Source organism: Thunnus albacares, chromosome 13 (genome assembly GCF_914725855.1).
Source record: "Thunnus albacares chromosome 13, fThuAlb1.1, whole genome shotgun sequence".
Classification (NCBI taxonomy): domain Eukaryota; kingdom Metazoa; phylum Chordata; class Actinopteri; order Scombriformes; family Scombridae; genus Thunnus; species Thunnus albacares.
In genome coordinates, this window is record NC_058118.1 from 29,780,475 (window position 1) to 29,804,459 (window position 23,985).

Sequence of the window (23,985 nt, forward strand, 5' to 3'; positions counted from 1 at the left end):
AGTCCAAATTGTCTAAACAGTACAAACCAACTCCACCATGTTGTAGATTTTGTAGCTCTGACAATTTGGGGTTTCTGCTGATGTAACACAAACCTCGAGGACATGCATTTGCACACTGTTTAATGAGGTTTGTGCAGTGAGCCACGTTTCTGTGACAGCAATACAGTTAGGCTGCAAATGCTGTGTGCAAGACACCAAATCTGACAGATGGCGACTTAAACTCTGAACGTTCATTAAATACACAGAGAAACTTTGTGCATTTATTGAAGGCTTTGGCTGTTCAATTAAAAATGGAGGCATGCTATCCATGGCCTCCTTTATGGTGTCCTTGCAGTAAATGGCCTTCTCTGTAAAATCCCTGATGATCAGTCCAGACAAAGCCCTAACATGACTCAGAGCTACATACGCCTACCCAGGTGCAAACACCTTCTTCAATGACACTACAGCTTCATCTACAGTTAAGCCCTGAACTTTGTGAACAGTACACACCCACGCTAACCTCAGAGGAAACTGTAAATGCACACAACCCCGTTTAGTGGCCTTCTCCTTCTCTGGATCAATAGCAGTAGAATCCCTGCATTCTACTGCTGCATGTGCATATGTCTTCCTCCTCTGTAAGCCAATTTTATCATCATCAAATTTAACATAAATTTTTAGAGGAAATGTTTTATCTTTACCAAAATCCATGTCAGTGACTGTGCCACATGCTCCATTGACCAGACCATCTTCAACATCCACGTGCTCACATAACATCACACGTGCATTCTTGGCCAAACACAAAGTCTATTCTAAACATGTGTCCAGTGCATTATTATGAGTACCACGTTCCAATTTCCCTGTTTTCTTGTTTGTTATGAAATCTTTAGCTTCAATTTTGATGTAATCAGGACACATGGCAAACAACTTATTGAAATTGTGTTCATTTACTTGCATATTTGTTGGAAAAATATGCAAGGCTGAGCTCTCTTCCCCTGTCTCATGTGATTTCAACAACTCAATGTCACTCTCTAACATGGGGGTTTTCTTGGAATGCACTCGTAACCTGTTCAACAACTCTGCAAAATGAGCTATCCTTCTGCCTAACTATTGTTTTCAGCTCCACTACACTAAAGTGGCACCACAAGTCCACATCAACCTGACTGTTATGCAGAGGATTCCCTTTAACAGGAGGCAACTGATAGAAGTCACCAACAGCTATCACACTAACATTACCAAATGGGGAAAAGTCACCAGTGTGTTTAATCTGCCTCAACCTGCCATGGACATAGGTCAACAGATTGTGATCAACTATACTTTTCATCAATGATTAAAATTTGGAGGTGACTAAATTTTGCTCTTAGAGAATTTAGTTTATCTTCACCCAAAGGGATATGAGGTAAACTAGAGTGTGTGCCAATACTCAGTGTGTGATGAATTGTTGCTGCATTTAAAGAGTATGCAGCTATGCCTGTTGAAGCAGTTAACAAAACACAAATACCGTCTGGTTGATGACAAAGTGTTGACAACAGCCTCCCTGCCTCGTACTGAAGAGCTCTAATTAAATGACTTTTCCCCATCCCTGCGCCTCCTGTCACAAAGACATGCATAGGCTCTGGGTTTTTACCCATCACCTTCTGCAAACACCACTGTCTGACCTTATAAAAAACAGCCATCTGTGTCTCATTCAGAGACCTAACCAAAGCTAACCGCTCACTTCTAGGCATAATTTTCCTGTTTCTCTCTAAATGTGCTAATTGTCTGTTAGTCTAGAACATTCTCCACCGCTTCCATTAACTGTTCATCTCCTTTCTCACCTTCCTGTTGCTGTCTCATTTCCTCTACACATTCAAGGCATTCCACTGGAGAGAACACGATACTCAGAAGCAAATGTAGTCATGCACATGTCATCAAAGACATCATTGTCAGGCATGTTCCTATACCTGTCCACTATGCCAGTCATCCACATGTCTTCTGTCTTAAGCTCACTACAAACCACTCTCTGCTTCAAAACACTGAGGGGTAAACTCATCTTCACTATGTTGTTCCCTGTCGGCACAAACACAACCTTTCTGGAACACTCCTTCAGATGCATGTTTGTTAGCCTATACACAGCCTCCTGGGCACAAACATCCCTGTTGTGTAAATATACACTGCCTAGCTTCTTTAATGCTTCTTTAGAAGAGAGATTTCCTTGTTTTATTGCTTCTTTTTGGGCGTTACTCAATAATAGGCCAATTTCTCTCTCTGCTTTCGTAATATAAGATATGATATAAATGACGACCGCATAATGTCGGTGACAAAGCTAATGTCCAAATTTGCATTCCAGCACTTTAACAACTGCTTACTATACTGATTTACCCAAACCTCGTTCACCCCTCTCCTATAAACCACCTTGTTCTTTCTTTCCATTCTCCTATAAGCCTCTTCAAAGATGCCCTGATTGATGCCCAGAGTCTGAAACAAATGTTCCACACTCACATAACTCACTTCTTCTTCCTGAGCTCTCTTAACAGCTGTCTTAACATTTTGCAAAATATACTGTGCCCTCTCTTTTGGCATCAAATCATCATCATCATCAAAACACTTACAGACTGGATGGTTTTTTGATCCAGGATCGTTCATGGTCTCCTTCGCCTTTTGATCACATTTGTATTCTTTCGTCTCTATTTTACAAACAAACGTCCTAGCAGAAACAAGTTTTGGGAGATTAAACCGACATGTTGTTTTCTTTTTCCTGCATGATTTAGAATGCCGTTTGGAGTGTGTTTGAACTGATGACACAATGTCCAATAATGTATCATCATCTGAGGGTAACTCGCATGTAACGTATTTATCAATGAACTCAACCACCTCCTCATCTGTGTTCTTATCAATTTTGGGAGCACCCTCAATCCAAAACAGACAGTGAACATGAGGAGAACTGTGCTGCTGAAATTCTACACTATAAAAGTGATCAATGATTTTGCCAATTGGTAGGGAGGGAGACATGAGAACCTCTTTCAAGAAACCATCTATAGTCAAACATCCTTGCAGCTGTGACTGGGTTACGACGCAACAACTCACACCTGTCTGCCCACTCCAAATCCTCTACCGTCTGTGTTCTGCCTTCCTGTTTCAGAATAGTGGTCAGGAGATTCTGCCAGCGCAGATCTGCAGATGAAAACGAACAAAACCACGTCGGGATCCCCTACTGACGTACGCAGGCTAAGATGTCCTTCCGAACTGACTGCCAAAAAGCTGGAGTTCCTCTAATTGGCTTAAGAAACCTAAAACCCTCAAGAACTGCTTCAAAGACCCCTCGTCCATCAACATTTTTGGACTAATCCCTTGAGACTTCTGTCCACCTTTACCCTTACACAGCGCCACAGAAACACTTGATGACACACGATCTATCTCTGACATGTACTGGGCAAAGAAAATGTACTATACATTATGTGCAAAACGACCATCCGCATACATAATCCTGTTATTAAAGTAACGTGACAATGTTAAGCGATATGAGTGGCTGTTATGGAAAGTCTTACTACCAAAAGGAAACAACACAGGGAAACATTTAGCCTCATTCGTGTGGTCAGAAAGCACCGTAACTGGACTATTCCCCTCTGCAGACGCAATATTTACAATATCATCAAAATACTGGTCTAATGTTTCCTGACCAATATCAATAGGCATAAGACAAGTGTCCTGAAACATGCAGTGCTGCTGTCTGTCATGTAACAGTTCATCTTGTATTATCTCTGATGTTTCCTCCACACCATCAACTACAGCCTTTTCTGTAACCTCACCACCTGCCTGAGCTGTCACCTCACTATCTCTAACAACCTGATCATCCTGACATGATTCTACCTTTTCTACAACAGTTTCATCCTCACTGGCTGGCTGATCCTCCTCATTTACAAAACTCATTTACCCACTCTTCATTAAACTCAATATCATTGTAATACACATTAGTCCTCTTTAAATAGTCTAGCGCCTGTCTTACACGTGAAGTATCCAAAAACTGATACTCGTAATGCCCTTTAAACGTCAATTTACGCTTTAACTTCACCTGCAGCAAAGACCCTTCCATGCTAGAACGTGGCAACACATTAGTCGTCTGCACTATGTTGGCTGGAACACATGTTACCGGACCGTGTACTCCGTTCTGTCCTCCTTTAGGCAATGCCAACATTTTCATGAACGGAATGTGCAGAGCTATCAAGTGTTGTTCTAAACTATTCAAACATGCCAATTCAGGTGGAATGGGATCAAGCATCAAGGTATTAACCCAACATTCAGCAGGTATCTGACCTTTACTTATCTTATTGTGACACGTATAACAAATCCAAAACTGACCTCTAGATGAAACTATCTGACAGGGCACAACACAGTCATCAGAACATCTATGCAAAAACTTCTCACTAATGCACGTTTCTGCAATACCAGCTGTTGCTGAACTTCTACCATACACTTCCCTATCACAACTCAGCAATTGAGATCTGAACATCAACCTATGACAAACACAAGAGTAAAATATTTTTCCAAACAGAGTGGTACATCCTGTCAGCCGCAGGATTTCCTATCTGTGCAGCTGAACACAGCAGCTCCTCTATGGACTGTTTCTCCATGATGGTCCCAGTGTTTCTTCCGCAGGTTTCACTTCACTCAGCTGGCCGACAGACCTGTTGGTTTTTCCCACTTTAACCCGAACAACTAACCGGGGCTCGGTGGTCCGGTTGGATCCAAACAGAGAGCCAGGGCTAGCTGAGAGCTGAGCGGAGGCTAACTGGTTGTGCTTCTTTCCAGTCATGCTGCAGCTTACGCTCCGCTAGCTTGAAATCCCTCTAGTGTTTCATATAGTGTTATGGTTGTAACAGTGCACAGTGTGCAAGTAAATTATTTCTCCACTTCACACATATCTATTTTTAGGGGCAAATGCGAGCGAAATACTCAAATACTGACAGTACACATTTCAATCAAACTTTGACCAGATCATGTGGGTTAAAAGTGTTTACTTTTCAAAAAATAGACGATGAAGTATAGGAAATAAATTTGTTTTACACACAAACTCATCAAGACTTTTCAATTTACTAATTGAAATTCAAGTGACCGGGCTCAAAACTTGCACAGTTTTGATGACACAGGTGTGGGCAACTCAGCCTTATATGACAAACATCATCTGATTCACATGAAATTTTCAAGGTGTGCTCTACAGTTGATATACAGTGACATGATGTTCACTTAATGGGTGTTTTCTAGCACAATATAGTGGACTCAGGAAATGATATTTAACTCCTTCATGCAATGTTAGATAACAGTGAAAAACTAAAGTTACAGGTCTTTGTCCAGCAAGTACTTGTAACAATGTACATTTAAACGTACGCCACATATAAGTGCAATCAAACTGGCTGAATAGCGCCCCCTACGAAATTGCAGCAAAGCAGCCCCAGCAGCAGGTAAGATAGTAGACAAAGGAAGTGATGTTTATCTCCTTCTTGCACTGTCTGAAAACAGCCCAGTTCTGAAGACATCTACATGCCCGTGACAGAAGCCCTTCGACTCCGCCGCGGCCCAACTTGCGCAAAGGCACGAGGGCCCGTTCAACGCTGCTTGCAGCTTTAATTAGGGCCTGAGCACAAAGGGCGAAGACCCTATTGTATTTCGTGTAATTATTTCTTTCTTATTAGGGCCTGAGCCCAAAGGGCGAAGACCCTATTGTATTTCATGTGTTTGTATCTTTCTTGTTATTATTAGGGCCTGAGCCCAAAGGGCGAAGACCCTATTGTTTTTCATGTTTGTTTCTTTCTTATTAGGGCCTGAGCCCAAAGGGCGAAGACCCTATTGTTTTTCGTGTGTTTGTTTCTTTCTTATTATTCTTTATTTATTAATATGCCACTTTAACTCTAAATTTGACCCCCTAAACATGCTCAAAAACTCACCAAATTTGGCACGCACATCAGGTCTGGTGAAAAATTTGATAAAATGTAAAAATTAACCCCCGAAGTGCCAAAATGTGCTCGAGAGTGCCACCTATGTATCTAAAACGGCTGCCACGGCCCGTAGGAATGTCGTAGAGAGATCGAACCAAAACTCAATTATTCGTCTCATCAAGACCTACAAATCATACGCTGACACCCCTGACCTAAATCCAACAGGAAGTCCGCAATCTCAATTTCAAAATATGATTTTGTGCCAATTTTGGACCTTGAATAAACGCTATCTCCTCCTAGGGCGTTAATGGTATCGGCTTCAAACTTTAATATATAACTTATCACACTGTGTTGAGCAAAAGTTATTAAAAACTTTGTAATAACTCGAACGGTTTAGATTTAGTAAGCCCTGGTGGGTGGGTAGAGCAGCAGGTTCGTTATGTAGTTTATTAGACAGACAGGAATAATGTGTAGGATTTAATCATTGGTTCACAGCCCGAAGCGGAGGGTGGCAGTAATGCACCTAATATTCTGGTTGTCAACCATTGTTATAAACCAGAAATAGGAGGGTAAAATATTTTCCCGCACAGAGTGGTACATCCTGTCAGCCGAGGGATTTCCTATCTGTGCAGCTGAACACAGCAGTTCTCTACGTACTGTTTTACCGTGATGGTCACGGTGTTTTTTCCGTAGGTTTCACTTACTCAGCTGGCCGACTCACCCGCTGGTTCTCTCCACCTTAACCTAAATAACATATCGGGGCTCGGTGCTCCGGTTGGATCTAAACAGAGAGCCAGGGTTAGCTAAGAGGCTAGCAGAGGCTAACTGGTTGTGCTTCTTTCCGGTCATGCTGCAGTTAACGCTCCGCTGCCCTTACAAGCGTCGCCACTTCCTGTATCCGTCGTTTCAACTTTCAATCCCTCTAGAATTCATGTACTTTTATAGTTGCAATTAGTAGTCGCACAGTGTACAAGTATTTTTTTTCCACTTCGCACACATCTATTTTTAGCCAAGGACAAAGTTGGATATTAAGACGGACTACACACACACCCTGCTCACTTTGTGAAGCGACCAAGTAAGAGGCATAAGTCTAGGCAGGGGCAGAGTAGTTGTGTGTTCTTTTCAGCATCAGTTGCTGTTGTTTAGCTTTTAAACTTTATTGCTATTGTTCTTGTTGTGTGAGTTGATGGACCGCCGAGTCCATTTTTCTCTGCTTTACTCTGAGGAGTATTTTAAGTTTGCTGCCTGTTAGTTATGTTCACTACGCTAGACTATTTTGTGTTTGTCCCGCTCGGGACTACTGCTGTGTTTCTGCCGCCGTGAGTAAGAAAGTAACTGCTTTGTCGATCTGAAACCAGACAACGTGCGTTACAGACTGCCGTCCGTACGTGCGCTCTCTGTGGACAAACGAGCCGCTTCTCTCCCTCTCACGATCACTTTCCCTCCTTCCTCTCTTGCTACTAACACACACACTCACACGCGCGCACAGATACACGCACCGACATCTTTTTGCACATCTGATGGTCAGATAACATCGGACAAAGCTTTGCGTTGTCTTTCGTTATCCGCCATCAGACACGTGTGTTTTTCACGGAATTGGGTGAGGGCAAGACGCCGACCACCAGTCACCTTGTTTTTGTCTAGCCAAGACACCGCCGTACTTCTGCCATCGAGTCTCGCGTAATGTGACTTACTGCCACAGTCACGTCCGCGTCGCAGACCGTCAACGTCATCATGTCAGGCCCGGTCGCCATCTCTCTCTCTCACACACACACACACACACACACACACACATATATACATACATACATACACGCATTCCCCTGCAAGTGTCCAACTCTGTACAATGCTGTTTGTGTTTTGTTTGGTAGAATTAGATTTTAGAATAGCTGTTTATTGAATGAAGTATTTGTTAACTTTGTTAATTTTGCTAAGTTTAATAAACAATGTTATATCTTTAAAGAGAAGTTCTTTTGTCATTATTGTGTGTAACATATTGTGAAAAGTGGCTGATTGAAGGAGTCAGAGCTTGAATTCAGCCCTTCTTTGTTCACCCTTGAATGTTGATATCTCTCAGATATTAACATTCTAGGTGAACTCCCATTTATGAGATTACCTTGTTCGGTTATTGGTCCTGGTTTCCGGGTGGTGCTCCGTGTTTGTTAGTTCATATTAATAATTCTATTAATTATTATAATTAGTTAATTATCTTTGATAATTGATAATTATGGCAAATAATCAACTGTGTTCCTCACAGAAACTACAGTTGGTGTCTGAATTATATATATTATAATTATTGATTTATTGATTTCATAATCCATAATTATCTGTGATAAACAGAGGGGTGCGCTCACGGAGAGAAAGTGGTTAGTATTGTGTGTCAATAGACTCTCACACTGATCATCTCCAAACATTTTCTTGGTTCCCAGAAGCTTAGCTGACTGCGCCGCGGCCCGATGTGCGCAAGGACGCGAAGGCCTGTTCCACGCTGCTTGCAGCTTTAATTAGGGCCTGAGCCCAAAGGGCGAAGACCCTATTGTTTTTCGTGTGTTTCTTTCTTCCTTCTTTATTATTACGCCACTTTAACTCTAAATTTGACCCCCTAAACATGCTCAAAAACTCACCAAATTTGGCACGCACATCAGGAATGGTGAAAAATTTGATATAATGTAAAAATTAACACCCAAAGTGCCAAAATGTGCTCTCTAGCGCCACCTATGTATCTTAAACGGCCGCCACGGCTCGTAGGAATGTCGTAGAGAGATCGAACCAAAACTCAATTATTCGTCTCATCAAGACCTACAAATCATACGCTGACACCCCTGACCTAAATCCAACAGGAAATCTGCAATGTCAATTTCAAAATACGATTTTTTGCCAATTTTGGACCTTGAATAAACGCTATCTCCTCCTAGGGCGTTAATGGTATCGGCTTCAAACTTGAATACATGACTTATCACACTGTGTTGAGCAAAAGTTATTAAAAACTTTGTAATAACTCGAACGGTTTAGATTTAGTAAGCCCTGAAAGTTGGAGTGCGACATTACACCTTACAATGTAAACCAATGGGGAGGCAAATTCTGGGCATGCACTTTGTGCCAAACTGGGGCATCTGGCGTCTAAACTATAAGTCCGACCACTTTCAAACCTGTATCAATGGATTTGCGACGAAAATTCCTACAAAAAAATTTGATTTTTATGTAGGATTTGGCCAAAGTTATGGGATTTATGAGGATATTTCACAAGAAGATCACTTTGAAATCTTTCCTTCCAACTGTGAGGGAGACAGAGAGAATGGGAGGGGGGGATGGGTAAAGTAAACATCTACTGCCTGTGACAGAAGCCCTTGGACTGCACCACACTCCAGTTACTTAGTGCTTCTACACATGTGACAGCAGTGTTCAATCCTTACTTTTTTTTCCAAGAAGTACATGTGCTCCTAAATGGAAGAAATTAGGAGCATGCGTATAACTTTAGGAGCACACTGAAAAATGTTCAAGTAACAGTTTCTTAAAGAAAACAATTCATTATAACATATTTACAATTGATCACATACATATTTAAACTCTGTGTGTGTGTGTGTGTTTGTGTGTATGTAAATCACAATTTGCTGTTTTTAGGGGTGCTTGATTATGGCAAAAATTATAATCACAATCATTTTTGTTCAATATTGAGATCATGATTATTTAACATGATTACTTTTTGACTGTCATCTTCTCCAATTGCTGTTGTTCATACATGCACATATTTTTTCTAACTTGGCTGAGGGGATTATTACACATGTGATCATATATTGTACTAATGGTCAAGAAAAACTATAGCCTATATGAAGGAAAAACTCAGGAAGGCTGGAGTTCCGGAGCTCCGTATTAAAACTGTAATGGACCTGCCATGAGGGTGGAGCAAACTCCATTTCCAAGGATGCTTTGCGATTTTCACACCTCAGCAGGGACCAGTCCACATTGGTCCCTCATTGGCGGAGACGCTCCTGCACAGCGGAGCGTCCTGAGGACGCAGCCATGACATCACCACCCCTTTTTAAGCGAGCACGCCCAAAATACATGTCTTTCCCATGTCACTGAGCTAGGGGTAACTCCTGTTCCCCTGTGAGTTAGCTTAACTACCCCACGAACATGTTTTCCCCTCATCGAAGACTCCCCTCGTCGGACGAGACGAGACTTTGCCCGTGTTCACCCGAACACATTACTGGATCCGAGAGAGACCGCTGCTGCAACCAGCGTCCTCAAATTCCCCCGAGAAAGAAGAAATGAAGTTACTTCGGGATAACGTGGACCGGCTCTGCCCTGCGCGTCTTCGCCGAGTCGACTCTGCTGTTCTCTCCGCCACTCCACTCAGAGCCAGCTGCCGTGTTTTCGCCGACCTGTTTTACCTTGATGGTCACGGTGTTTTTTCCGCAGGTTTCACTTCACTCAGCTGGCCGACAGACCCGCTGATTCTCTCCGCTTTAACCTAAATAGCAATTCAGGACTCGGTGCTCTGTTTGGATCTAAACAGAGAGCCGGAGTTAGCTGAAAGGCTAGTAGAGGCTAACTGGTTGTGCTTCTTTCGGTCATGCTGCAGTTAACGCTCCGCTGCTGCCTGTTCTCCGCTTTAACCTAAATAACAAATCGGGACTCGGTGCTCCGTTTGGCTCTAAACAGAGAGCCAGGGTTAGCTGAGAGGCTAGCAGAGGCTAACTGGTTGTGCTTCTTTCGGTCATGCTGCAGTTAACGCTCCGCTGCTGCCTGTTTGCTGCCTGTTCTCCGCTTTAACCTAAAGAACAAATTGGGACTCGGTGCTCCGTTTGGATCTAAACAGAGAGCCGGGGTTAGCTGAGAGGCTAGCAGAGGCTAACTGGTTGTGCTTCTTTCGTTCATGCTGCAGTTAACGCTCCACTGCTGCCTGTTCTCCGCTTTAACCTAAAGAACAAATCGGGACTCGGTGCTCCGTTTGGATCTAAACAGAGAGCCGGGGTTAGCTGAGAGGCTAGCAGAGGCTAACTGGTTGTGCTTCTTTCGGTCATGCTGCAGTTAACGCTCCGCTGCTGCCTGTTTGCTGCCTGTTAGTTGTGTTCACCACGCTAGACTATTTTGTGTTTGTCCCGCTCGGGACTACTGTGTTTGTGCTGCCGTGAGTGAGAAAGTAAACTGATTTGTCGATCTGAAACCAGACAACGTACGTTACAGACTGCCGTCCATACGTGCACTCTCTGTGCAAAAAGCACCGCTTCTCTCTCTCTCACGATCGCTTTCCCTCCTCCCTCTCTTGTGACTAACACCACACTCACGCACGCACAGATACACACACCGACATTGTTTTGCACATCTGATGGTCAGATAACGTCGGACAAAAGTGTCCAACCTGCAAGTGTCCAACCCTGTGCAAAGCTGTTTGTGTTTTGTTTGGTAGAATTAGATTTTAGAATAGCTATTTATTGAATGAAGCATTTGTTAACTTTGTTAATTTTACTAAGTTTAATAAACACTGTTATATCTTTAAAGAGAAGTTCTTTTGTCGTTATTGGTAACATATTGTGAAAAGTGGCTGATTGAAGGAGTCAGAGCTCGAATTAAACCCTTCTTTGTTCACCCTTGAATGATTATCTCTCAGATATTAACATTCGAGGTGAACTCCCATTTATGAGATTACCTTGTTCGGTTATTAGTCCCGGTTTCCGGGTGGTGCTCTGTATTTGCTAGTTCATATTAATAATTCTATTAATTGTTATAATTAATCATTATTGATAATTGATAATTATAGCAAATACTCAACTGTGTTCCTCACAGATCCTACAGTTGGTGCCTGAATTATTGATTAAGGTTAACAATATTTTGATTTCATAATCCATAATTGTCTGTGAACAGAGGGGTGGGCTCACAGAGAGACACTGGTTAGTATTGTGTGTCAAAAGACTCTCACACTGATCATCCCCAAACGTTTTCTTGGTTCCCAGAAGCTTAGCTGACTGCGCCACGGCCCGCTGTGCACAAGGGCGCGAAGGCCCGTTCAACGCTGCTTGCAGCTTTAATTAGGGCCTGAGCCCAAAGGGCGAAGACCCTATTGTTTTTCGTGTGTTTGTTTCTTTCTTCTTTCTTGTTACGCCACTTTAACTCTAAATTTGACCCCCTAAACATGCTCAAAAACTCACCAAATTTGGCACGCACATCAGGTCTGGTGAAAAATTTGATAAAATGTAAAAATTAACCCCCGAAGTGCCAAAATGTGCTCTCTAGCGCCACCTATGTATCTAAAACGGCCGCCACGGCCCGTGGGAATGTCGTAGAGAGATCAAACCAAGACTCAATTATTCGTCTCATCAAGACCTACAAATCATATGCTGACACCCCTGACCTAAATCCAACAGGAAGTCTGCAATCAGCTTTTCAAAATAAGACTTTGCCCCAATTTTGGCCCCCGAACAAACGCTATCTCCTCCGAGGGCGTTAATGGTATCAGCTTCAAACTTTAATACATGACTTATCACACTGTGTTGAGCAAAAGTTATTAAAAACTTTGTAATAACTCGAACGGTTTAGATTTAGTAAGCCCTGAAAGTTGGAGTGCGACATTACACCTTACAATGTAAACCAATGGGGAGGCAATCTCTGGGCATGAACTTTGTGCCAAACTGGGGCATCTGGCGTCTAAACTATAAGTCAGACCACTTTCAAACCTGTATCAATGGATTCGCGACGAAAATTCCTACAAAAAAAATGTGATTTTTATGTAGGATTTGGCCAAAGTCATGGGATTTATGAGGATATTTCACAAGAAGCGCTCTCTAATATCCTCCTCTCCAACTGCTCCTGGTGATGTCACTCCCTCAGTGCTGTGAAACATTCCGCAATACACACTCATTATAAAATCACAGGAGGAGCGAGAAAAGACTTTAAAACTCACACTCTAATATCTCAAAAACAATAAAAGATAGAAAACACATGTAAATTCAAGATTTGTAGGTCAAAGTCTCGTGACTCATTTAAAGTTCAAATGAAGTTTGTATCTAAAACTATGTGGAAGCAGTAAATGTTCAAAAAGGTGTGGGTTCGCTCACACTCTCCATTCAAATATATGAGTATTTTTCTGTGTCCAGCTGCAGTTACTTATTGTCTCTACACACCTGACAGTACACATGTCAATCAAACTTTCAAAATAAAAGCACACCACACTTGTAAGAAATATCCCTCATATATATAATTGTCTGTGAACAGAGGGGTGGGCTCACAGAGAGACACTGGTTAGTATTGTGTGTCAAAAGACTCTCACACTGATCATCTCCAAACGTTTTCTTGGTTCCCAGAAGCTTAGCTGACTGCGCCGCGGCCCGCTGTGCGCAAGGGCGCGAAGGCCCGTTCAACGCTGCTTGCAGCTTTAATTAGGGCCTGAGCCCAAAGGGCGAAGACCCTATTGTTTTTCGTGCGTTTGTTTCTTTATTATTAGGGCCTGAGCCCAAAGGGCGAAGACCCTATTGTTTTTCGTGCGTTTGTTTCTTTATTAGGGCCTGAGCCCAAAGGGCGAAGACCCTATTGTTTTTCGTGTGTTTGTTTCTTTATTATTATTATTATTATTATTATTATTATTCTTTCTTTCTTGTTACGCCACTTTAACTCTAAATTTGACCCCCTAAACATGCTCAAAAACTCACCAAATTTGGCACGCACATCAGGAATGGTGAAAAATTTGATAAAATGTAAAAATTAAACCCCAAAGTGCCAAAATGTGCTCTCTAGCGCCACCTATGTATCTAAAACGGCCGCCACGGCCCGTAGGAATGTCGTAGAGAGATGGAACCAAAACCCAAGTATTCGTCTCATCAAGACCTACAAATCATACGCTGACACCCCTGACCTAAATCCAACAGGAAATCTGCAATGTCCATTTCAAAGTATGATTTCTTGCCAATTTTGGACCTTGAATAAACGCTATCTCCTCCTAGGGCGTTAATGGTATCAGCTTCAAACTTGAACACATGACTTATCACACTGTGTTGAGCAAAAGTTATTAAAAACTTTGTAATAACTCGAACGGTTTAGATTTAGTAAGCCCTGAAAGTTGGAGTGCGACATTACACCTTACAATGTAAACCAATGGGGAGGCAAATTCTGGGCATGGCCTTTGTGCCAAACTGGGGCATCTGGCGTCTAAACTATAAGTCCGACCACTTTCAAACCTGTATCAATGGATTCGCGACGAAAATTCCTACAAAAAAATGATATTTTTATGTAGGATTTGGCCAAAGTTATGGGATTTATGAGCATATTTCACAAGTAGAGTACACTAAAATCTTCTCTGCAGCTGTGAGGGAGAGAGAGAGAATGGGAGGGGGGGGATGGGTAAAGTAAACATCTACTGCCTGTGACAGAAGCCCTTGGACTGCAGCAGTGACAGCAGTGTTCAATCCTTACTTTTTTTCAAGGAGTACATGTGCTCCTAAATGACAGAAATTAGGAGCATACATATAACTTTAGGAGCACACTGAAAAATGTTCAAGTAAGAGTTTCTTAAAGAAAACAATTCATTACATACATATTTACAATTTATCACATACATATTTAAACTCTGTGTGTGTGTGTGTGTACGTGTGTGTGTATGTAAATCACAATTTGCTGTTTTTAGGGGTGCTTGATTATGGCAAAAAATATAATCACGATCATTTTTGTTCAATATTGAGATCATGATTATTTAACATGATTACTTTTTGACTGTCATCTTCTCCAATTGCTGTTGTTCATACATGCACATACTTTTTCTAACTTGGCTGAGGAGACTATTACATATGTAATCATATATTGTAGTAATGATTAAGAAAAACTATAGCCTATATGAGGGAAAAACTCAGGAAGGCTGGAGTTCCGGAGCTCCGTATTAAAACTGTAATGGACCTGCCATGAGGGTGGAGCAAACTCCATTTCCAAGAATGCTTTGCGATTTTCACACTTCAGCAGGGAGCAGTCAACATCGGTCCCTCATTGGCGGAGACGCTCCTGCACAGCGGAGCGTCCTGAGGACGCAGCCATGACATCACCACCCCTTTATAAGCGAGCACGCCCAAACTACACGTCTTTCCCATGTCACTGAGCTAGGGGTAACTCCTGTTCCCCTGTGAGTTAGCTTGACTACCCCACGAACATGTTTTCCCCTCATCGAAGACTCCCCTCGTCGGACGAGACGAGACTTTGCCCGTGTTCACCCGAACACATTCCTGGACCCGAGAGAGACCGCTGCTGCAACCAGCGTCCTCAAATTCCCCCGAGAAAGAGGAAATGAAGTTACTTCGTGATAACGTGGACCGGCTCTGCCCCGCGCGTCTTCGCCGAGTCGTGTCTGCTGTTCTCTCCGCCACTCCACTCAGAGCCAGCTGCCATGTTTTCGCCGACCTGTTTTACCGTGATGGTCACGGTGTTTTTTCCGCAGGTTTCACTTCACTCAGCTGGCCGACAGACCCGCTGATTCTCTCCGCTTTAACCTAAATAGCAATTCGGGACTCGGTGCTCCGTTTGGATCTAAACAGAGAGCCGGGGTTAGCTGAGAGGCTAGCAGAGGCGAACTGGTTGTGCTTCTTTCGGTCATGCTGCAGTTAACGCTCCGCTGCTGCCTGTTAGTTGTGTTCACCACGCTACACTATTTTGTGTTTGTCCCGCTCGGGACTACTGTGTTTGTGCTGCCGTGAGTGAGAAAGTAAACTGATTTGTCGATCTTAAACCAGACAACGTGCGTTACAGACTGCCGTCCATACGTGCGCTCTCTGTGGAAAAAGAACCGCTTCTCTCTCTCTCACGATCGCTTTCCCTCCTTCCTCTCTTGCTATTAACACACACACACACACACACATATATATACATACATACATACACGCATTCCCCTGCAAGTGTCCAACCCTGTGCAAAGCTGTTTGTGTTTTGTTTGGTAGAATTAGATTTTAGAATAGCTATTTATTGAGTGAAGCATTTGTTAACTTTGTTAATTTTGCTAAGTTTCATAAACACTGTTATATCTGTAAAGAGAAGTTCTTTAGTCATTATTGGTAACATATTGTGAAAAGTGGCTGATTGAAGGAGTCAGAGCTCGAATTCAACCCTTCTTTGTTCACCCTTGAATGATTATCTCTCAGATATTAACATTCTAGGAGAACTCCCATTTATGAGACTACCTTGCTCGGTTACTGGTCCCGGTTTCGGGGTGGTGCTTCGTATCTGTTAGTTCATATTAATAATTCTGTTAATTGTTATAATTAATTATTATTGATGATTGATAATTATAGCAAATAATTAACTGTGTTCTTCGCAGACCCTACAGTTGGTACCTGAATTATTGATTAAGGTTAACAATATTTTGATTTCATAATTCATAATTGTCTGTGAACAGAGGGGTGGGCTCACAGAGAGACACTGGTTAGTATTGTGTGTCAAAAGACTCTCACACTAATCATCTCCAAACGTTTTCTTGGTTCCCACAAGCTCAACTGACTGCGCCGCGGCTCGCTGTGCGCAAGGGCGCGAAGGCCCGTCCAACGCTGCTTGCAGCTTTAATTAGGGCCTGAGCCCAAAGGGCGAAGACCCTATTGTTTTTCGTGTGTTTGTTTCTTTATTATTCTTTCTTTCTTGTTACGCCACTTTAACTCTAAATTTGACCCCCTAAACATGCTCAAAAACTCACCAAATTTGGCACGCACATCAGGAATGGTGAAAAATTTGATAAAATGTAAAAATTAAACCCCAAAGTGCCAAAATGTGCTCTCTAGCGCCACCTATGTATCTAAAACGGCCGCCACGGCCCGTAGGAATGTCGTAGAGAGATCGAACCAAAACTCAATTATTCGTCTCATCAAGACCTACAAATCATACGCTGACACCCCTGACCTAAATCCAACAGGAAATCTGCAATGTCAATTTCAAAGTATGATTTTTTGCCAATTTTGGACCTTGAATAAACGCCATCTCCTCCTAGGGCGTTAATGGTATCGGCTTCAAACTTGAATACATGACTTATCACACTGTGTTGAGCAAAAGTTATTAAAAACTTTGTAATAACTCGAACGGTTTAGATTTAGTAAGCCCTGAAAGTTGGAGTGCGACATTACACCTTACAATGTAAACCAATGGGGAGGCAAATTCTGGGCATGGACTTTGTGCCAAACTGGGGCATCTGGCGTCTAAACTATAAGTCCCACCACTTTCAAACCTGTATCAATGGATTCGCGACGAAAATTCCTACAAAAAAATGATATTTTTATGTAGGATTTGGCCAAAGTTATGGGATTTATGAGGATTTTTCACAAGAAGATCACTTTGAAATCTTTCCTTCCAACTGTGAGGGAGAGAGAGAGAATGGGCGGGGGGGGGATGGGTAAAGTAAACATCTACTGCCTGTGACAGAAGCCCTTGGACTGGCCACACTCCACTTACTTAGTGCTTTCACACATGTGACAGCAGTGTTCAATCCTTACTTCTTTTCAAGGAGCGCATGTGCTCCTAAATGAAAGAAATTAGGAGCATACATATAACTTTAGGAGCACACTGAAAAATGTTCAAGTAAGAGTTTCTTACAGAAAACAATTCATTTCATACATATTTACAATTGATCACATACATATTTAAACTCTGTGTGTGTGTGTGTGTGTGTGTATGTAAATCACAATTTGCTGTTTTTAGGGGTGCTTGATTATGGCAAAAATTATAATCACAATCATTTTTGTTCAATATTGAGATCATGATTATTTAACATGATTACTTTTTGACTGTCATCTTCTCCAATTGCTGTTGTTCATACATGCACATATTTTTTCTAACTTGGCTGAGGAGACTATTACATATGTAATCATATATTGTAGTAATGATTAAGAAAAAGTATAGCCTATATGAGGGAAAAACTCAGGAAGGCTGGAGTTCCGGAGCTCCGTATTAAAACTGTAATGGACCTGCCATGAGGGTGGAGCAAACTCCATTTCCAAGGATGCTTTTCGATTTTCACACTTCAGCAGGGAGCAGTCAACATCGGTCCCTCATTGGCGGAGACGCTCCTGCACAGCGGAGCGTCCTGAGGACGCAGCCATGACATCACCACCCCTTTATAAGCGAGCACGCCCAAACTACACGTCTTTCCCATGTCACTGAGCTAGGGCTAACTCCTGTTCCCCTGTGAGTTAGCTTGACTACCCCACGAACATGTTTTCCCCTCATCGAAGACTCCCCTCGTCGGACGAGACGAGACTTTGCCCGTGTTCACCCGAACACATTCCTGGACCCGAGAGAGACCGCTGCTGCAACCAGCGTCCTCAAATTCCCCCGAGAAAGAGGAAATGAAGTTACTTCGGGATAACGTGGACCGGCTCTGCCCCGCGCGTCTTCGCCGAGTCGTGTCTGCTGTTCTCTCCGCCACTCCACTCAGAGCCAGCTGCCGTGTTTTCGCCGACCTGTTTTACCGTGATGGTCACGGTGTTTTTTCCGCAGGTTTCACTTCACTCAGCTGGCCGACAGACCCGCTGATTATCTCCGCTTTAACCTAAATAGCAATTCGGGACTCGGTGCTCCGTTTGGATCTAAACAGAGAGCCGGGGTTAGCTGAGAGGCTAGCAGAGGCTAACTGGTTGTGCTTCTTTCGGTCATGCTGCAGTTAACGCTCCGCTGCTGCCTGTTTGCTGCCTGTTAGTTGTGTTCACCACGCTAGACTATTTTGTGTTTGTCCCGCTCGGGACTACTGTGTTTGTGCTGCCGTGAGTGAGAAAGTAAACTGATTTGTCGATCTTAAACCAGACAACGTGCGTTTCAGACTGCCGTCCATACGTGCGCTCTCTGTGGAAAAAGAACCGCTTCTCTCTCTCTCACGATCGCTTTCCCTCCTTCCTCTCTTGCTATTAACACACACACACACACACACACACATATATATACATACATACATACACGCATTACCCTGCAAGTGTCCAACTCTGTGCAAAGCTGTTTGTGTTTTGTTTGGTAGAATTAGATTATAGAATAACTAGGCCTATTTATTGAATGAAGTATTTGTTAACTTTGTTAATTTTGCTAAGTTTCATAAACACTGTTATATCTTTAAAGAGAAGTTCTTTAGTCATTATTGGTAACATATTGTGAAAAGTGGCTGATTGAAGGAGTCAGAGCTCGAATTCAACCCTTCTTTGTTCACCCTTGAATGATTATCTCTCAGATATTAACATTCTAGGAGAACTCCCATTTATGAGACTACCTTGCTCGGTTACTGGTCCCGGTTTCGGGGTGGTGCTTCGTATCTGTTAGTTCATATTAATAATTCTGTTAATTGTTATACTTAATTATTGTTGATAATTGATAATTATAGCAAATAATTAACTGTGTTCTTCACAGACCCTACAGTTGGTACCTGAATTACTGATTAAGGTTAACAATATTTTGATGTCATAATTCATAATTGTCTGCGAACAGAGGGGTGGGCTCACAGAGAGACACTGCTTAGTATTGTGTGTCAAAAGACTCTCACACTGATCATCTCCAAACGTTTTCTTGGTTCCCACAAGCTCAACTGACTGCGCCGCGGCCCGACGTGCGCAAGGGCGCGAAGGCCCGTCCAACGCTGCTTGCAGCTTTAATTAGGGCCTGAGCCCAAAGGGCGAAGACCCTATTGTTTTTCGTGTGTTTGTTTCTTTCTTCTTATTATTCTTTATTATTACGCCACTTTAAATCTAAATTTGACCCCCTAAACATGCTCAAAAACTCACCAAATTTGGCACGCACACCAGGTCTGGTGAAAAATTTGATAAAATGTAAAAATTAAACCCCAAAGTGCCAAAATGTGCTCTCTAGCGCCACCTATGTATCTAAAACGGCCACCACGGCCCGTAGGAATGTCGTAGAGAGATCGAACCAAAACTCAATTATTCGTCTCATCAAGACCTAGAAATCATACGCTGACACCCCTGACCTAAATCCAACAGGAAATCCGCAATGTCCATTTCAAAGTATGATTTTTTGCCAATTTTGGACCTTGAATGAACGCTATCTCCTCCTAGGGCGTTAATGGTATCGGCTTCAAACTTTAATACATGACTTATCACACTGTGTTGAGCAAAAGTTATTAAAAACTTTGTAATAACTCGAACGGTTTAGATTTAGTAAGCCCTGAAAGTTGGAGTGCGACATTACACCTTACAATGTAAACCAATGGGGAGGCAAATTCTGGGCATGGACTTTGTGCCAAACTGGGGCATCTGGCGTCTAAACTATAAGTCCGACCACTTTCAAACCTGTATCAATGGATTCGTGACGAAAATTCCTACAAAAAAATGATATTTTTATGTAGGATTTGGCCAAAGTTATGGGATTTATGAGGATTTTCCACAAGAAGATCACTTTAAAATCTTTCCTTCCAACTGTGAGGGAGAGAGAGAGAATGGGAGGGGGGGGATGGGTAAAGTAAACATCTACTGCCTGTGACAGAAGCCCTTGGACTGCAGCAGTGACAGCAGTGTTCAATCCTTACTTCTTTTCAAGGAGTACATGTGCTCCTAAATGACAGAAATTAGGAGCATACATATAACTTTAGGAGCACACTGAAAAATGTTCAAGTAAGAGTTTCTTAAAGAAAACAATTCATTACATACATATTTACAATTTATCACATACATATTTAAACTGTGTGTGTGTGTGTGTGTGTGTGTGTGTGTGTGTGTATGTGTATGTAAATCACAATTTGCTGTTTTTAGGGGTGCTTGATTATGGCAAAAATTATAATCACAATCATTTTTGTTCAATATTGAGATCATGATTATTTAACATGATTACTTTTTGACTGTCATCTTCTCCAATTGCTGTTGTTCATACATGCACATACTTTTTCTAACTTGGCTGAGGAGACTATTACATATGTAATCATATATTGTAGTAATGATTAAGAAAAACTATAGCCTATATGAGGGAAAAACTCAGGAAGGCTGGAGTTCCGGAGCTCCGTATTAAAACTGTAATGGACCTGCCATGAGGGTGGAGCAAACTCCATTTCCAAGGATGCTTTGCGATTTTCACACTTCAGCAGGGAGCAGTCAACATCGGTCCCTCATTGGCGGAGACGCTCCTGCACAGCGGAGCGTCCTGAGGACGCAGCCATGACATCACCACCCCTTTATAAGCGAGCACGCCCGAAATATACGTCTTTCCCATGTCACTGAACTAGGGTTAACTCCTGTTCCCCTGTGAGTTAGCTTGACTACCCCACGAACATGTTTTCCCCTCATCGAAGACTCCCCTCGTCGGACGAGACGAGACTTTGCCCGTGTTCACCCGAACACATTCCTGGACCCGAGAGAGACCGCTGCTGCAACCAGCGTCCTCAAATTCCCCCGAGAAAGAGGAAATGAAGTTACTTCGGGATAACGTGGACCGGCTCTGCCCTGCGCGTCTTCGCCGAGTCATCTCTGCTGTTCTCTCCGCCACTCCACTCAGAGCCAGCTGCCTTGTTTTCGACGACGTGCGAGAACGGCACCGTCTGCCTCCGAGCCAAGAACAAAGATGGACATTAAGACGGACTACACACACACACAACCTGCGCACTTTCTGAAGCGACCAAGTAAGAGGCATAAGTCTGGGCATAGGCAGTGTTGTGTGTTCTTTTCAGCATCAGTTGCTGTTGTTTAGCATTTAGCCTTTTTAGCTTTATTGCTGTTGTTCTTGTTGTGTGAGTTGACGGACCGCTGAGTCCATTTTTCTCTGCTTTACTCTGAGGAGTATTTTAAGTTTGCTGCCTGTTAGTTGTGTTCACCACGCTAGACTATTTTGTGTTTTTCCCGGTCGGGACAACTGCTACTTTTGTGCCACCGTGAGTGAGAAAGTAAATTGATTTGTCGATCAGAAACCAGACAACGTACGTTACAGACTGCCGTCCGTACGTGCGCTCTCTGTGGTCAAAAGAGCCGCTTCTCTCCCTCTCACGATCGCTTTCCCTCCTTCCTCTCTTGCTACTAACACACACACACACACACACACACGCATTCCCCTGCAAGTGTCCAACTCTGTGCAAAGCTGTTTGTGTTTTGTTTGGTAGAATTAGATTTTAGAATAGCTGTTTATTGAATGAAGTATTTGTTAACTTTGTTAATTTTGCTAAGTTTAATAAACAATGTTATATCTTTAAAGAGAAGTTCTTTTGTCATTATTGTGTGTAACATATTGTGAGAAGTGGCTGATTAAAGGAGTCAGAGCTTGAATTCAACCCTTCTTTGTTCACCCTTGAATGTTGATATCTCGCAGATATTAGCATTCTAGGTGAAATCCCATTTATGAGATTACCTTGTTCGGTTATTGGTCCTGGTTTCCAGGTGGTGCTCCGTGCTTGTTAGTTCATATTAATAATTCTATTAATTATTATAATTAGTTAATTATCTTAGATAATTGATAATTATGGCAAATAATCAACTGTGTTCCTCATACATGCTACAGTTGGTGCCTGAATTATTGATTAAGGTTAACAATATTTTAATTTCATAAGCCATAATTATCTGTGATAAACAGAGGCGTGCGCTCACGGAGAGAAAGTAGTTAGTATTGTGTGTCAAAAGACTCTCACACTGATCATCTCCAAACGTTTTCTTGGTTCCCACAAGCTCAACTGACTGCGCCGCGGCCCGACGTGCGCAAGGGCGCGAAGGCCCGTCCAACGCTGCTTGCAGCTTTAATTATTATTATTCTTTCTTTCTTGTTACGCGACTTTAACTCTAAATTTGACCCCCTAAACATGCTCAAAAACTCACCAAATTAGGCACGCACATCAGGAATGGTGAAAAATTTGATAAAATGTAAAAATTAAACCCCAAAGTGCCAAAATGTGCTCTCTAGCGCCACCTATGTATCTAAAACGGCCGCCACGGCCCGTAGGAATGTCGTAGAGAGATCGAACCAAAACCCAATTATTCGTCTCATCAAGACCTACAAATCATACGCTGACACCCCTGACCTAAATCCAACAGGAAATCTGCAATGTGCATTTCAAAGTATGATTTTTTGCCAATTTTGGACCTTGAATAAACGCTATCTCCTCCTAGGGCGTTAACGGTATCGGCTTCAAACTTTAATACATGACTTATCACACTGTGTTGAGCAAAAGTTATTAAAAACTTTGTAATAACTCGAACGGTTTAGATTTAGTAAGCCCTGAAAGTTGGAGTGCGACATTACACCTTACAATGTAAACCAATGGGGAGGCAAATTCTGGGCATGGACTTTGTTCCAAACTGGGGCATCTGGCGTCTAAACTATAAGTCCCACCACTTTCAAACCTGTATCAATGGATTCGCAACAAAAATTCCTACAAAAAAATGATATTTTTATGTAGGATTTGGCCAAAGTTATGGGATTTATGAGCATATTTCACAAGTAGAGTACACTAAAATCTTCTCTGCAGCTGTGAGGGAGAGAGAGAGAATGGGAGGGGGGGGATGGGTAAAGTAAACATCTACTGCCTGTGACAGAAGCCCTTGGACTGCAGCAGTGACAGCAGTGTTCAATCCTTACTTCTTTTCAAGGAGTACATGTGCTCCTAAATGACAGAAATTAGGAGCATACATATAACTTTAGGAGCACACTGAAAAATGTTCAAGTAAGAGTTTCTTAAATAAAACAATTCATTACATACATATTTACAATTGATCACATACATATTTAAACTGTGTGTGTGTGTGTGTGTGTGTTTGTGTATGTGTATGTAAATCACAATTTGCTGTTTTTAGGGGTGCTTGATTATGGCAAAAATTATAATCACAATCATTTTTGTTCAATATTGAGATCATGATTATTTAACATGATTACTTTTTGACTGTCATCTTCTCCAATTGCTGTTGTTCATACATGCACATACTTTTTCTAACTTGGCTGAGGAGACTATTACATATGTAATCATATATTGTAGTAATGATTAAGAAAAACTATAGCCTATATGAGGGAAAAACTCAGGAAGGCTGGAGTTCCGGAGCTCCGTATTAAAACTGTAATGGACCTGCCATGAGGGTGGAGCAAACTCCATTTCCAAGGATGCTTTGCGATTTTCACACTTCAGCAGGGAGCAGTCAACATCGGTCCCTCATTGGCGGAGACGCTCCTGCACAGCGGAGCG

General features: G+C 42.3%; 1 protein-coding gene across 3 annotated transcripts in view; it reads left to right on the forward strand.

Moving 5' to 3' along the window:
* The window catches only part of LOC122995627 (sulfotransferase 1C2-like), a 55,931-nt gene that overhangs the window by 22,266 nt on the left and 9,680 nt on the right, over nucleotides 1–23,985 (forward strand). The window lies entirely within an intron of this gene.